Source organism: Numida meleagris, chromosome 11 (assembly GCF_002078875.1).
Source record: "Numida meleagris isolate 19003 breed g44 Domestic line chromosome 11, NumMel1.0, whole genome shotgun sequence".
Lineage (NCBI taxonomy): Eukaryota > Metazoa > Chordata > Aves > Galliformes > Numididae > Numida > Numida meleagris.
The window spans coordinates 118,723-136,180 of NC_034419.1; positions in this window are offsets into that span (position 1 = coordinate 118,723).

A 17,458-nucleotide genomic window follows, 5' to 3' on the forward strand; every position below is an offset into this window, starting at 1 on the left:
CACAAATCCATGGGGCCAGATGGGATCCACCTGAGGGTACTGCGGGAGATGACAGAGGTGATTGCCAAGCTGCTTTCCATCATTTAGCTGCAGTCATGGCTGACTGGGGAGGTTCAAGACCACCAGAGACTTGCCAATGTGCCACCCATCTACAAGAAGGGTCAGAAGGAGGATCCAGGGAACTACAAGCCAGTCAGCCTGACCTCGTTACTGGGAAGGTCATGGAGTAGATAGTCTTGAGTGCAATCACTCAGCATGTGCAGGACAACCAGGGGGTCAGTCCAAGCCAACATGGGTTCATGAAAGGCAGGTCCTTCTTGACCAGCCTGATCTCCTTCTATGATTGAGTGACCTGCCTGGTGGATGAGGAAAGGGCTGTGGATGTGATCTACCTAGACTTCAGCAAAGCCTTTGACTCTGTCTTCCACAGTATTGTCTTGGAGAAGCTGGCAGCCCGTGGCTTGCACAGGTGTGTTCTTCTCTGGGTGAAAACCTGGCTGGAGGCCCAGGCCCAGAGAGTGGTGGTGAATGGAGTTAAATCTAGCTGGTGACCAGTCACAAGTTGTGTTCCCCAGGGGTTGGTACTGGGGCCTGTCCTGTTTAGTATCTTTACTGATGACCTAGACAAGGGGATTGAATGCACTCTCAGCAAATTTACAGATGACAACAAGTTTGAGGGAAGTGTCAATCTGCCTGGGGGTAGGAAGGCCCTTCAGAGGGGTCTGGACAGGCTGGATAGCTGGGCTGAGGATGACTGTATAATCTTCAACAAGACCTGTTGAAGTGCAGGCTCATGCACTTTGGTCACAACACCCTCAGGCAACGCTATAGGCTTGGGGCAGAGTAGGTGGAAGACTGTGTAGTGTACCTGGGGGTGCTGGTCAACACTCAATTGAACCTGAGCCAGAATTGTGCCCAGGTGGCCAATGGCATCCTGACTTGTGTCAGAAATAGTGTTGCCAGCAGGAGCAGGAAGGTGATCGTCTGGCTGTATTCAGCTCCGGTGAGGCCGCACCCAGAGTACTGTGTTCAAGACATTGAGGCACTGGAGCATGTTCAGAGAAGGGCAATGAAGCTGATGAGGGGTTTGGAGCACAAGCCTTATGAGGACCAGCTGAAGGGACAAGGCTAGGTTTCAAAGTAAACCCACAAGGATGTACTTGATCTGTTGAAGAGGAGGAAGTTACTGTGTCATCTCATGCACGTGGCAGTGAGTACAGTACTGTCTCCTCACTCCCAGCACGTGGTGGTGCAGAGAAGCTCTGACAGAAACCACCCTGCTACAAGAGATAGGGGAGCCCCATTCCTGTCTCCATCTGCCTGGGAGGGAGACAGCACTGTCCATGCCTCCCTCCCTGATCTCCTGAGCTAAGGGTACTGCAACACTTGTGACTTTGGTGATATACTGGATAGCTTGCCCTCGGTTGTAAGGAATGAGAGGAATCGTGGTGGTTATGAGGCTGCTTCATGTTACTGAGAGGGCAGACTTAAGCTTGGTGCTTTGCAGGAGGCCTGGAAGGGGATGACCCAGGCCAAGATGACTGCTTTCTGTGAGCACAACCAGACGTTATCAAACGTGCTTTGCAAGATTAATGGAGAAGAATGAAAGGTTCTTAAGGTAAAGGGAATTAGGCTGGCAGATGACTGCACCATCTATGTGCACCCTTGTCTAAGCATATTTATATAAATCATGTGAAACTGAAATTAGAATTTTATCCATCTGTTCTGCAGCAAGTCACTCTTCTTCTGGCAAAGCAAGCCAAGAAAATGCTCTTAAATCTGTAAGATCTGCCTCTAGCTGAGGAAACTTCATACCCCAGTCTCAGATCTGGTGAGGAAGCTGAGATGCTGCATGTTCCAGGGAATTTTGGGGCAGATGAGTTTTCAAGCAGAAGAGCTGTGGGCATGTCCAGGCACTGCACTCAGGGCCACAGCACTGCGTGGCAACTGGGGCAGAATGCAGGGGAGAATAAGAGCTCGGAAACCAAGTCTCAGCCACATTCACTTGGGCAACAGAAGTTTGTACTTAATGACCCAGTAACTATTTCTGACCAGGATGGTGATGATGAGTTTGCATGGAAAAGTGACTCAGCACTAGATGTTCCTTCTGGCCTCACAAACCGTTGGTCACTTTGAACAACTTTCCTATCCCCTTTGTCCACTGAATGAAATTCTGGATGCCCAATTAGTATTTCCTTTGTATTCCTTGCTGGAAAGAGCTGAACAAGGATTTCACTCCCTCTGTGGCTATTGAGACTGCAGCAGGCCAGACCACGTTGGGGAACCATACTGTTGGATACGCACTGCTTGTCTCTCATGTAGCATCTGCCTCACTAGAAGGAAGTCCCGGTGCTAAAGAGTGGATGTTTTCTGATGCCTGGGGCATGCTCTTTGTGGGGAGAGGAAGGGAGCAGGGTAGGGGAAGCCCTGAGGGTTGCTGGCAGATTTGCCAGCTCTTGACTTCATCCACAGCAGGGCTGGCCCTGTGGCATTCTTGGCTTCTCATCTGTCCTTGCAGGTAGAGCTATCTTGCTGGTGGGTGGGTGGCAGGGTACAAAGAGCTCCTGCGTTTGTGGAGCAGAGATTTGAAACAGAACTGGGGGCTCCATATGCCAAACCGCTCCAGGCTGCCTTCTCCATCAGGAGACATGGATATAGAGAGAGGCAGTGAGCTGCTTTGATTATTCTTGGGAGTTGCTCAGAAAGGAACTAGAAAAAGAAAAGAAGAAAAGAAAAGAACTTCACAGGCTGTTTGGTAGAGATGAGAGTGCAAAGGCACAGCCTGGGACTTGGACACGCTGCAATGACCTCAGACCATAATGTGCGGTAGGTTCGTGGGTGCCTGAGTTGTCCTGCACGTCACAGTGATGCTGGCCACCTTGGGCTTGCACCACAGTTTGCTTTCAGCTGCTGCTTCTGCCCAGTGAAGACCGGGGTGAAGTTAATAGGAAATGAAGTGGCCAGCCTGCACTGGAAGAGTAAGAGGCTGTTGGAGCCACCAGCAGAGTGGTCCTTGAACAAAGAGGCTGAGGACAGTGCCTGAGCTTCTATGCCTGCATCTGCAGAAAACGGGTGGGAAATGATCCTGGCTTGGTCATCTGCTTCTGAGCTCAATTAATTTTTTTTTTTTAATTATTAAGGCCAAGCATGGGAGTTTAAAAAAAAAAAAAAAGAGATAACAATAAAACTGTAGTTCAAGAGCCTTAATCATCTAAAATAGAGATGGTTGAAGTGTTTGTGTAAGATGTCTTAAATGCCCTTTGGAAGCCTGGCTGAGCACCAGGATGTGCTTGTCTCCAAAAGGGCTGAGATTAATTTTATTTTAAGGGGTAGAAATAGATTATAAAACTGGAAACTTCTGTGATGCAAAACTGCTGCTAGCTTCATGGTTTTACTTAATTCATTTTATATAAACAGACCTTTAATTCAATTTGTCTCAGCCTCATTTCTCCCCCCGCTTCCCCTATGCAATGCCAGCTTGTTTGTGTCTGGGCAACTGGCAACACACATCTCAAGTTCTAGCCAAGCATGTATTAAAATACAGGTGCAGTTTGCTGAAAACCAGGTTTTAAGATGGAAACAAATAATTAGAAACACGCAAATTAGTGCATGTATGACAACAGGTTGAGCTCTGTACACATTTAAACAAAGCTGGTGATCACAGGATGAGAGTGATTAAATCCAGAGGCAGCAGCTGAATATTGGCTGTAGCGGAAAAACTGTTGGGTAAGAGCAACTCTGGGCAGGTTTCACAGGGGTTGCACTCCCAGAATTGAGATAAAACTATAACACTTCAGAGACTTTGTGTAAAACACTGCATTTCAAGATTCGATACCTTAGCTGCACTTGTTCAAGATGCATGTATGAACATTTCCAGTGGCAAGACATCCAAGATTTCTTGCGCAGTGGTGGGGCACCGCTAATCCCAAATAGTCTCCACCAGCGTAGAAGTGCTTTCTGTGGTTTCCTCCCATTGGCAGTGGCTGTTTTTCACACCTCTACGCTCAGATAGTGTAGGAACCCAGCCCTCCCATGCCCCTTGATGGACAGCAGCTCACCTGGGTGGCTTTCCTGCAGCAACTGGCACCAAAGTGGTTAAAAATTCTTCTTGTTGAGTGCCTGTTTCTCTTTGTGTGTACGTGAGCAAGTGAGACACCAAAGCAGCATAGGCTATTCTTCTGTACTCATTCTGATAAAAATTGCCTTTGAGACGTTTGCTCTACTGTATATTTTTAGAAGTGCCAGCAGGAAGTCTGCTCAGAGAGGAGGAAAACCAGCCAAGGTGGTGCCAGCACTGCCCCTTCCTCAGGCTCTCTTGGGGATTAAACGTAGGGATGTTTCTGTGCCTATCTAGGCAGAGGGAAGGAGCCTCTAAGGAAAACTCCTTCTGTTGGTCTCCCTTTGGCTGAATGGCTCAGCCTGTGCTGCACACCTGGAGTTTGGGTAAGGGCTTGTAAGGTCCCAGAATTGTGCCTGAATCATACAAGAGTCCTTCACCCTGCCAGTGATGATTCACAACTGCAAATGGCCCGATTTTAGGCAAAAATAGGTTTTTCCTATTCCTTGATACCGCTTCATCTCAAAAAATGTTTATCATTAAAATGTTTGCCATTGGATTGGTATGCCAGACAAACAACGTCCTTACGTAATACACAATAGCCCTACATGTTTCCAGTGCACCTTCTTCACCATCAAGCCTGAAAGAAAGGTTCTAGTGCTCCCAAACCTCCCAGTTGCCAAGACACCACAGATACTGGTGAGAAGAGGCTTGGAAAAGAGCATGTCTCCATGAAACCTTTGTGCTTCCCTTGCACTGCTGTTTTCCAAAGAGGAAGAAAATAAAGGTCTGGGACCACTGAGCTCTGCAGTGCTGCAGGGCTGGCAGGAGTTGCAGGCACCCTGTCCTTCTTCCCAGCCACTCCAACTTCTGATTTTGAGTAAGTGCTGTCCTTTTGGACCTTCCACCACATTGACTCTGCTTTGAGAACGAGCTTTCATCTGGAAGGATGATGGCTGGGACAGTGAGGATTGTTATGTGGTGGGGTGCCGGGGCTACCCACCCTCTGTTTACATTGAAATGCCTAAACTCATGTCAGTTTTGACCAAAAATAACATCTCTTCTTGTCTCAATTAGTTAAAAGGTTTGCTTCTCTCAGCTTTGCCTGTGCTTTTTGGTCCTAGCAGCAATATTGTTCCCTACCCCAAAGCTGGACCAAGCCTCCAGCCTCTGCCCAAGAGGTGCACACAACTTCTGCCACTGAAAGGAAACAGTGCTGATATGGCGACCCTTGTTTGTGTAACTGCTGCGTGCAGTCCATGCCTGACATTTGAAGAGCGACTGTAAGAGCAGGGGATATTATGATGGGGGTGCTGGGCAAAGTAGATTAATCTTATCCTTGCTGGCAGGGTACTAGGATGAACAATGGGCTGTCCTCTCTCTTTCTGGAAGTCCCCTTTGATTCACACCAGGATCCACAAACAAGAAGACTGACTCCTGACCTGACAGATTTTCACCATGATTTTGGCATTCCTGAGACTGCCTATGGCTGTGGCAGAGCTGGACAAGGGTGAAGCATTTGTCTTTTTGGGGTGGTATGTCCATCACATCGCTGGGATGGGATAAGAGAGACTCTGCTGGTGTTAGTGTCAGGAGGAGAAAGCAGGTGGGAGGTCTGGGCAGGAGAGAGCAGTAATGAAGATTGACTCCCCTGCAGTCTCTCTAGGTACTCCCAGCCTCATGGCTGTTCCTCCTGCTGCATCCCAGAGTGCTTGTGGGCTGGTGACGATGGTGCTAACCCCAAAGTTTCAGCTTTCAACAGTCAGAAGCATGAAGTTAGCAGCACAACCTTCCAAGTGAGTTTCTTCTGGAGCAGAAAGTGTTGGAGGGGTGGAGAGGGGTAATTCTTTGTATTTAACATCCTGAGCCTTTTAAGCTTCTTTTACTTTATCTGCTGCTGCCATTGCAGTGGTTGGAAGCCCTATGGTTTTTTTATTTTTTTTTTAATTATTGGTTGGTTGGCTTTAATGTGAAAACAGAGATTTGAAGGGTTGGTAAGCAGAAGCTTGGCCACTGGAACTGACAGCCCTGGGTTGTGCCTGTCTGTAGCCATCAGATGCCGTGGTTTGACATCTGGTTGCTTTAGAGACAGATAGCAGAGTAGGGCACTTTAATCCTTAACCTAAGATGAAAAAAAAAGGTAGAATGGAGAAAAATACACAAAGTAGGCTGTGACAACAGAGGCTGTGAGCATCTGAGATCAGCTCCTAATTAACAGCAGTTCCCATCCCAGATATCATACCGTTCAGCAAGAGTTAATCATCTTTGCTCATACATACAATGCTCTTCAAGAGGGAATGAGTCACCCTCATTGAAATCCAGTGTGACTGATGTAATAGACCCAGCTAAGCTCTCCAAATTGGCTGGGAGCACCAACAGAAATGCTCAGCCTGCGTGTAAGTTGACTTCATTGAATTTTTTGTGTTTGCACCCTGTCTGAGTTTAGCCTTTAGTAATTAAAACAAACTCACAGGGAACAGCCAAAGGAGTTGGGTGGACCTGTGACAAGGGGCTGGAGGGACAGGCAGAGGCCAAGAGCAGTGATACTACCAAGCATAATGATCCTCCTGGCCTGGAGGCATCTGTTCCCACCTTTGGGATACCCAGCATTCTACATATCTAAGCATTCACAAGCCTGGGGATTTATGCTCCACTTCTTGGTTCAAAGAGGAAGGTAGGCTGAATTCAGAGTTAAGATCCTGCCTTGATATCAGCTGTTCCCTCCTAAATTGTGTACTATTACCTGCAAACGTCTCCTTCAGGCACTGGGTACCATTTGCTTGGTGTCCTTTTTTTAAATGTCACTGTATGAATAGCCAAAAGTAATTTAAATATTTAAAATCATATACCACAAATCTAATTTTATTTTGAAATACCAAGCCAGACTTGTAACTGATGCAACCAATAACAGCTCCGCCCAGCACCCTGGGTTCCTGTCCCAGTTTTTTAATGATTTGCATTTTCCAGTACCTTCCACTCAACAAATCTGGGCGCTGAGATTTCTTTTTCAGGGCACTACCACTTTGCCAATAGCTTTTACTTGACCTGAATATCCATGAGTAGCGATCAGAAGGACCAACATGATGGAAAAGTCGTTACAAAAGAGGTGGAAGGGCCAGTGCGATAGAAAGGTGCTACAAAGGAAGGGAAGTAGATTGCTCCCTGTATCAGAAAATTCTGCGTTCACAGGGAAAACCTTCCACATCCACATCACAGGGCTTAATTCCACATCCCTGTGGCCACCTGGCTTGTGAGCCTTTATGCTCATGCCTCCAAATGCCATCTCCCATAGGTCTCCTAACATAAGGTCTAAGCTGCCTTCTAATCATGCAGCAGGCAACTCCCCAGGACACTTGTCTTGCCACATGCCCTCCCTGTTCCTTTCCACCCAGGGACGAGTCTTGCTTCTGCTCCCCAGAACATGCTTAAAAGTTGCCTGGTCCCTTCTCTCTCTGCCTGCTCTTGCCTTGCTGTTCAGACCAGGAGTGTGACACAGGCACAACACACCTGTGCAGCAATAGCCCGATCTGCTTGCAGGATCTCGTTCTCCTTGGGTTTTGTGTGTCACCAGGGCATATGTCTCCCTTCTTGCAGCAGTGGTCAGCACAGTGCATGGGCATGGTGGAGGAGGGACCCTGCATCTCCTCTGGCATAGAAGGTCTGCTGTGCTGTCACAGCTTGTCAGCTGCTCTGCAAGATCAGATAAGCCTCCTTTCAAAACTCTTACCCCTTTGTATGATATTACTGGTTATAAAACCAAGGCAAGGAGAAATTGTGGGTCTGCTCTGTAACTCTCAGATGGGAAACGTATATTTCAAAGCCCATCCCTTTCTTTCAGGCCTACCTCTCAGTTTAATAAATGATGTAAGCTCTCCTACACCCTCTGCATGTCCTTGGGCCATCCCAGCTATAGCAACTACCTGTGAAAACAGTACTATGGAGAAAAATTTTCCCCAGATCCTCTTTGGCCACCAAAGCTACCCCCTCCAAGCTGTGCCAGAGCAAGATACAGGCCCTCAGTTACTCTCCAGAGATGCCTACAGCAGGCACAACAAATGCACACGGTGTCTTGGGTAAGATGCAACAAGTGCCTTTGACAATGGCTACTTGTGCATTGTCCTCTCCTGCCAATACCACCAAGCGTCTTGTCTGCTTTGTTTGCCAGAGCAATAAACTGGACCAATGTTCCAGCAAAATTCCAGGCTGTTGTGACATGGATAAATTGCTTGATGCCACACTGAGATTCTTTGAGAAAATATGGGAGAATAGGGGCATTTTCCTCCCCAGGCTACAGCACAGCAAGAGAGAGATGAGGCCCAAGAGGTGAGGAGCAGGAGCTGCAGCCAGAACATCTTTGCTGAGGATCAACAGCTGGATATGAACAATAAGATGGGTCCACAGCATTCAGAGGGCAGATCTCCTCCAGAGCATGCTCATGTGTCCTTCTCATTGGTCTGGCTGCTCTCCCGGCCAAAAGAGGCCATTCTGTGTTTGGCTTCCCTAGAGGAGATATTATCTGCATGCAGATCCAGACTGCTGGCATGGTTAAAGCCAGCTTAGATGTGCTCGTGTGGATATGTGTGGGAGCAGCCCTTTTATAGCTGTGTGTGTTGGAGTAGAGTGTGAAAGCAGGGGACAGCTACTACAGGACAGTTGAGTTCAGCATCCTAAGAAAAGGGTAAGGCAAAACCAACCCTAGATCAAAGGATCACAATTCTGGACTTCGGAAAAGCAACCTTCAGCCTCTTCAAAGATCTGCTTGGAAGAATCCGATGGCCCTGGAGATAGGAGAGGTCTGAGAGATCTGGTTTATATTGAGGAGTGTATAGCAAAAAAAGGCAATGACAGTGCCTTCTAATGGGATACAGGCACTATGCTGCAATAGCAAGTAACAAAGAAGGAAAATTGGCTCACTCCTTCCAATGACTGGGGACGGCTCAAGAGAAGTGCAATCCCTATCCAGAGAGATGCTGCTCACTCAGCTGGTAATCCTTAAATGGGGGTGAGGAGGGGTGGATCCAGGTTCTACCCCTTCTAGTCACTCAGGTGCATTTCTTGCACCTGAGCTCCCTTGTTAGCCATGTCTTCTCACCTGGTGCTCACCTGGCAATTCTGCTGCAATGAGCCACCTCCTCCAAGCTCAAGAATGATCTGTCCCTACGTGCAGGGCATCAGACACAGGTGGCAAATCTGTATGGGTGGACAAGGAACACCTAACTACATTCAAACATAAAGCGTCCAGGAATTGGAATCAGGAAGAGGTGACATGCAAGAAACATAGGGAGACGTGGGGATGGAGATGGGAAAGCCAAAGTTCATCTGGAATTGAATGTGGTGATAGACCTGAAGGGAAAGAAGTCTTCCTTGCTTCAGTCCTTACTGGCAAGACCAGCTTTTGGGAATCCTAAGAGCAGAGAAAAAGTCTAGAGCAAGAAAGAGCGACCCTTTAGTGGAGAAGGATTGGGTCAAGGAACATCTAAATAAATTGGAACACACATGTCCACCAGCCCTGATGGGATTCATCTATGGGAACTGATGGAGCTGCACACTGTCACTGCAATGCCACTCTTGATTATCTAAGAAAGGGCAAGTGATTGGAAAGGGAAGGTGATTTCCTGAAAACTGGAAGAAAGCAGATGTTATTCCTGTATTCAGGAAGGAAGATCCAAGGAAACACAGCAGGGTTGGCCTCACCTTGATGCTTGAGAAAGGTGATGGAGAAAATAATCTTTGAAGCTGTTTTCCAGCTATTTTAAGGACAAGAAGATGACTGGGAGTAGTCAACCTGGATTTACAAAGAGGAAGTCAGGCCTGATCAACCTGACAGCCTTCTGTAAGGCAACAACCAGCTTGGCTAATGACGACTTTGGGTAGGCTTTTGATGCTGTCTCCCATAACATCCTCACAGACATGCTGACGGAATGCACAGCGAGGTGAATTGAACAGGCTGAATGGCCGTACTTAGAGGGCTGTGACTAGCAGCACAATGTCCTGCTGGAGGCTAGTGGTGTGCTCTAGTGGTCAATTTTGGGGTCAAGACTGTTGAAGCTCTTTATTAATGACCTGGGTGACAGGAATTGCAGCAGCTCTTAGATGGTACAAAACTGAGAGGAACAGCTGATCTTCCAGATGGTTGTGCTGCCATTCAGATGACCTCAACAGGCTGAAGAATGAACAGAAGGGAACTTCATGAAGTCCAACAAAGAGAAATGCAATGTCCTGCTCTTGGGAGGAACATCCTGTGCACCACTACACGACCTGAGGGACCTTGTGGTCAACAAGTTGACCATGAGCCAACAATGCACTCAAATGGCATTAGGAAAAGCATTGCCAGCAGGTTAAGGGAGAAGAAGGAAAAAAGTTTTGATTCCTCCTTTGTCACTGAGCACTGACATGGCGCACCATCTCAGCATCAAAAGGAAATCCTTGCCATATGGCGATGAAAACAGTGCTTCTGCACAGCTTCAGACGTGAGGGCTGCATGGACAGGAGAGGGCAGATGCAGGTTTAGGACGTGGTACGGAAATGGCGATGAACCTGACAAACCAGAGCAAACTGCCAGTGGTGACCTGCTGATGCTGGTGGAAGCTGGACTTGCACCTTATGAGTGCCACCGCTGTTTCTTGGCAATGCTTAGGTCAAGCTGTGTGATATTGGCAAATGGATTTAACCTTCTTCTAAGGACAGGAAAAGGGGAAGGGTCCTGCCCAGGATTGCACAATTGGAACAGTGGGAAGAGTCCAGGCTTCTGGAACCTGGCCTGGTTTCCTCTGTGCTGATCATGTTCTTGCAGGTCATGTATGTGTATCCAAGAGCTGTGAGTGTGCCCAGGAGGGCCAAACAGGCTGGACTAGTGACCAGAAGGGACAGCTGGGTTTGCTCACAGGATATTGCTGTTTGGCTAAGTAAGTGCATTGAGGAAGGGAGAAGGAGAGAAGTTTTCCCAGGAGACATTTTTATATTCAAACTGTTATTATTTTTGTTTTCCTGGAAACTAATTTTATGGGCTAAAAAGATCTGGATTCAGCTGAGTACTGGCAATAATAACACTGGGAGGAAAACAGAGAACTCATTGTCCAATGCTCTGAAAGGGGAACCAGCCCCTTGCTCATGAAACACTTCTTGGAAATGGCTTCTTGGGTTTTGTTCTGTCTTATTCACAGTGAGGAATTCTCATTCTCTGCAATGAGAAGACAGTGTTGCCACCATGCAGGCAGTGAGCCCTCAATGAGGACAGGAGGGTATGTCTGTCCAACAGTAGGCACCAAAAACCATCCAAACTGGAACAACTATTTCTCTTGGAATAAAAGGCTGTGAAAAACAGTTGACTTTAACACCAGACACATAAAGAAGGGGCAGAACCATGCAGGCTCCTTCCCCAGTATCTCAGCATCAAACAAGGATTTAATTGGAGCAGTTTAGGGTTTTGTCCATAGGCAGAGGTGTGGTGCACCAGCACATTCCTGGGTGCAATTCCAGTCTTGTTACAGTGTATACCTCCGATTGCTCTGCCAAAGCTGCCAGGGCTGCCTTGGCTCCAACCCATGCAGGAGCATGCTCAGGAGCTGTGGCTGCCCAGCTGTGCTGGGAAAGAGGTCCTATCCCAGTATCTGGTCACCCTACTTGAAATCAGACCCAGCAAGGCGGTGTGAAGAAGGCAGATCCCAAGCACTGCTCAGCCAGTCTGGCTAAGTCAGGGCTTTCCCATACAGCTGCTCCTCTTGCTACAAGCCTGCATCCCAGCAGCAGCCTGGGAAGGATGAGCAATCAAACCTCATCCCATCAGCAAGGATGGGGAAAAGCTGGGGAAGCAAGCCCAAGCTCATTTACAGAAGTGCCTGATGAGTGACGAAGCCATTTTCACAATTGTTTCAGTGAAAAGCCTGCACCAGGAAGCTTGCCACTCAGCCTCCATGAAAATAAGTATTTCTCTGCAGGAAATTGCTTCTTGCAAACAGCCTGGATGCCTGGGAGAAACCGCCAAGGAACTGATGTGTGTGGAGGGTGGGTGGTCATGTACACCTAGCCTGTAGAGCTGGGAGGTGGTGGGGATGCAAATGGGTGAGAGGGGAGGCACTCAGAGACCACCAAGGGGTCCTTGGGTTGTTCCTCTCTACGTGCCTGTTTACTAAGAACAGCCTTTTATTATCATACAAAATGGAGAATGATTAGAAATGAGGCACATAGATATATATCTTAAGTTACATGCTATGTATTTTGTGCCCATCTGGTTGAATCGGAGGCTGCCCTCCTAGCTGGAGGACTCTTGTCTCATCTGTCCTCCTTTCTCTGCTGGGTTTGTCTTGGGGACACCCCAAGCTGTCATTTAGCCAGTTGTCTCCCAAAGCAGTGTGAAAAAAAGCTGGCCTAATATTTCCTAGATAAATTAGATTTTGGCTCTGCAGATTGGATTTTTTTTTTTTCAACCAGGCAGAAGCAAACCCTTTTCTGCAAAAATGTGGAGGTTTCCTCAAACTGAAGATGGAGCTCTTCTTGGGTGCCCAGTGAAAGGACAAGAGGCAATGAGAACATATTGAAGCTTGAAACATGACAATTAAGCATAAGAAAACACTTTTTCACTTTTAGGGTAGTCCAACATCATCAGGTTGCCCAGAGAGGGTGTGGAGTCTCCATGCTCAGAGATATTGGTATACTCAACTGGGATGAGGTCCTGCTCTAGAAAACCTCACTATGGTGCCCTCCAGAGGGACCTCCAGCCTCAGCTCTTCTGCACATCTGTAACTGCTAAGAGTTGCTTATAGAAAATCGAAAAACTGAGTTCTTGGAGCCTTTTTTTTTGCTGTGAAAGCATTTAAAGGCAAGATAAGATCCAATTCTCACATAGGCTGCAGCACTCTGTACAGCTTTGCTTTTCCATGGTGGCCACCAAGCTTCTAGTTGTACCTGGAGGAACATGCACGGTGGGGCAAGGCAAGAACAAGCCCAAGGGGAAGGCTCCTGCGCTCAGTCCCCTTCGGAAGGCTGAAATCTGGGCACAGATTTTCATTGGAGCTCTTGAGGGGTTTTCTTAACCTCAAAGACGCTTTCCATGTCTGATGAGGGGCAAAGATGATGACAAAAAAAGAGTCAGGTGGATGACAGGAATGGAGATTCCTGGAGATCAAGTGTAATCTGTAAGAAGGAGGAACAGAAGTAGAGACGGCACAATGTGAAGACACTGGGAGGCTGCATGTACTTTGCCTGCACCTCCTTTTAAACAGGAGGCGTTGGGTGCCTTCCTTCTGCAGACTTTGCAGCAGGGCTGTGTGAGAAATGGCAAAATCTCTTCCCACTTCCAAGAGAGATGCCTTCAGATTCACAGCCGCTGCTGCACAGGGATGGCTTCGCTGCAGAAAGTAGTGTACAGCATGTCCTCCTGCTTAGTGTTTGTGGGTGAGATGCTTCACCAGGCCAAAGTCATTTGACATTGTTCTAGTGGGTGTCTGAAGCTAATGAATCCAAATTAGGCAGTGCGGAGGCTGGGGAGCTAGATTTCTGCTGAATATACATAAAGACAAATGTGAATTCTAAAATTTTTAGGGAGTATTTCCACCCTGGTTCAGTGTTAATGTTGATAAAAATAGTCACAAACTACTGCAGGAATAGAAAGAAAATTTGAGGTGTTTTTTTTTTTTTTTAACTGCTAAAACCTGGCATCTATTTTTCTGCCAGGAGTTAATTTTTTACATGCAATAATGAAGCATGGAGTAAACTATCAACTAGTGCCCTTCCCTGGCAGAATAACTCCCACCTCAATTAAGTAACTAGGAAGAGGAACTGAAGTTAAATTAAAAAGAAAAAATCCTTTTTATTTAAAAAAATAAAGGTGATTAAATCAGAAATTCAGCACTGCAAGGAGGATGCTAGCAGCAGACTAGCCCTTCTGTCTGGTTCCCTAGCACCTGAGTGCTTGCAGAGGTAATGAGGAAGCAGTACAGAAAACAGCAATTTCACTGAATGTCACAGAGCAAAGCAGAAGTCACCCTGGTGATTCAGATGATTTCTAAGCCAATTCCCAGATTAAATACAGCCCACACAATGCTTCTTGGAGTACTCATGGTTGAACTGCCAAGGCGGAGCATCTTCTCTGGGTACTGATGGATATGTGACCACAGGCAGGTGAGGGCACCTGCTGAAAGGAGCCTAGAAGCTTTATGAATTGATATCTGGGCAGTGAATAATACCTGGTACTTGTTATTAGATGTTGAAAACAGCTGACTGAACAGTGAGAAGATGAGCTGGGAGATCTAGCAGCTACAGCCCAGAGCTGCTGGGGGCAGAGCTGACTTAACGTATGAGACTGGAAGGAAAACCCTTTTAGGGTGCAATGCTGTTAAAAAGTGCATAGTAAAACAAAAACAAAAGAAAAAAAAAAAACAAAAACAAAGAAAGATGTGTTTCTCAGAGGTTCATTTTTAAGAATAAAATGTTATTTAACTGACCAGCTTCTGATTGCAAATACTTTTGCTTCAGTCTTCAAATGCTTGGAAACCCTATCCCACACCCAAGCCGCATACAATCATAGAATCATAGATTCATTACGGTTGGAAAAGGCCACTAGGATCATCTGGTCCAAGTGCCAACCTATCACTATCATGCACACTCATGTCCCTCAGTGCCACATCTACATCAATCTTGAACACCTTCAGGGATGGTGACTTCACCACTTCCCTAGGCAGACTGTTCCAATATCTCACCACTGTGTTTGATCAGAAATTCTTCCTAATGTCCAAACTGAATCTCCCCCTGGCAGAACTATGATTCTATGAACCTGACGACATTCCCTCTTGTCCTATTGCTAATTACATAAGAGAAGAGGCTGAACCCCACCTCACCACCACCTTCCTTTAGGGAATTGTAGAGAGCAATAAGGTCTCCCCTGAGCCTCCTCTTCTCCAGAGTAAACAATCCCAGCTCCCTCAGCTGCTCCGCATAAGACCTGTGTTCCAGACCCCTCACCAGCTTTGTTGCCCTTCTCTGGACATGCTCCAGGGCCTTGATGTCTTTCTTGTACTGAGAAACACAAACCTGATGTCAACGGTTTACGGGTGTTCGGCCCAGTTCCATGACGAATGGGGTGGGGGACCCATGGACCCACGCCTCGGGAAAGGGAAAAGGGAAAAAGAGTAGGGAGATGGGCCTAAAAACAAAACAGCGGCAACGATCTGAGGAGAAACAAACTAGTTTACTAAATAAGATATCGGAATGCAAAATAACACACTATAATACAATATAATTACAATTTAAGCTAATAAATCCAATACAATGAGAGATAATGTCCAAAAATCAAGGTAGGCCTTACTCTAAAACCAACGATAAGACGGCTGGGGAGTGACATGCTGCTGGGACGAGAGACGGGTGGAAAGAGAACAAGGTCTTGTGATCTGTGAGTTTTTATCTTTCCCTCTGACCGGAAATGGTAACAGAGGAGCAAAGTCCCCTGGGGAATGTAGTAGTCCTTCTCTTCTGAGAACCAGGTACATACACTACATGATGTTATGATGCGGAATACCAATAACTGAAAATCACAAAACCATGACACCTGAACATAGCACTCGAGGTGTGGCCTCACCAGAACTGAGTACAGAGGGACGATCAACTCCTGCTCACGCTGGCTGCACTATTTCTGATACAAGCCGGGATGCCATTTGCCTTCTTGGCTCCGGAGGACCTCTCTAATTTTCCCTCTGCATACCCTGGTGACGTCCTTGTACTCCTCGCAAATTGCCTAAGCCTTCTTCCAAAGATCATAAACTCTCTTCTTCCTGGAGCCTCAGCAAAAGTTCCTTGTTCATCCACACTGGTCATCTTCCCTGCCAGCTCATCTTACAGCACAGGGATACAGCCTGCTCCTATGCCTCTAAAACGTCCTTCTTGAGGGGTGTCCAAACTTCCTGGATCACTTCGCCCTTCTGGACTGAATCCCAAGGGACTCTCCCTAGCAGGGTCCTGAACAATTCAAAGTCTGCACTCCAGAAGCCCAAGGGAGCAGTTTTTTGCTGACCGCCTCCAACCTCACCAAGAATCGAGAACTCTACCATTTCGTGGTCACTCTGCCCAAGACAGCTCCCAGCCTCCACATCTCCCACCAGTCCTTCTCTGTTCCCAAACAGCAAGTCCAGCACAGCATCTCTCCTAGTGGGCTCTCTTACCAGCTGCATCAGGAAGTTATGTGCCACATACTCCAGGAACCTCCTAGATTGCTTCCTCTCTGGTGTATTGTATTTCCAGCAAATGTCAGGTAAGTTGAAGACCCCTGTGACTACAAGCTGGCAATTGTGTGACATCTGTCAGCTGCTTGTGGAAGGCTTCATCAATCTCTCCATCCTGGAGAGACAGATGTTATAAACTTCCCATCATGGTTGGGAGGTTTCTAACAGACTCCCACCAGAATGTAAGACTTGTTGGCCTTTCCCTTCATCCTCACCCATAAGGACTCAACATTATCATTCCCAGCATTGAGCTCTACAACACAGAAACACTCTCTAACATAGAGAGCCACATCACTGCCCTTACTTCCTTGCCTATCCCTTCTATCTTTAGAAGGGATTATAGCTTATAGCCTTCCATTGCAGCAACACAGTCATAAGAGTTGTCCCACCATGTTTCAGTGATAGCAACTAAGACACAGTTTTCCTGCCACACAATGGCTTCCAGTTCATCCTGCTTGTTGCCCATGCTGTATGCATTGGTGTAGATGCACTTCAGCTGGGCTGTCAGTCTCACCCCAACCCTGGCATTGTTGCCCCTGGCTCAACTATAAAATCCCTCTTGATAGCCCGCAGGCTTCTCCCCATGACCTCATTGCTGCAAGCCCAAACTACCAGAAGTGGGTAATAATTAGAGGGCTGCACCAGACCAGGGAGCTTCTGTGTGATGTCACTGACCCAGGCCCCAGGGAGGCAGAGGACTGCCCTGTGGGTAGGGACTGGTCAGCATATCAAGCCCTCAGTTCCCCTTAGAAGGAGTCAGCTATGACAATCACATTTGTTTTGTTCCTGCCAGAGACAGTCTTGAGGCATGGGAGTGGCTGACTCGCCCTAGAGAGCCCTCTACATGGACTTTCTTCAGCATCCTTACTTACCTGTCCTTCAAGTCCCAGAGCCTCATACCTATTGCACAAGGCCACCTGGGAAGGTGAGGTAGGCTGGGAGCGGTTCTCTGGCCACCCCAAGCAGGAACCTGCCTCCACTCTACCCTGGACCTAGAGCCCTGAGACCCCTCATGGTGCTTTGGGTGCCAGACTCTGCATTAGTTGTTATAGGTTCCCTTCATTGTCTTTCCCTGCAGGCATATTCTGTGGAACCTTCTTCCCTTTCCTCTGACTTCAGCTACTCCCTTGGCACGACATCATGGCTGTCTTGTTGCTGGAAGCAATGCCCATTGCTGGGCTATGTCAAG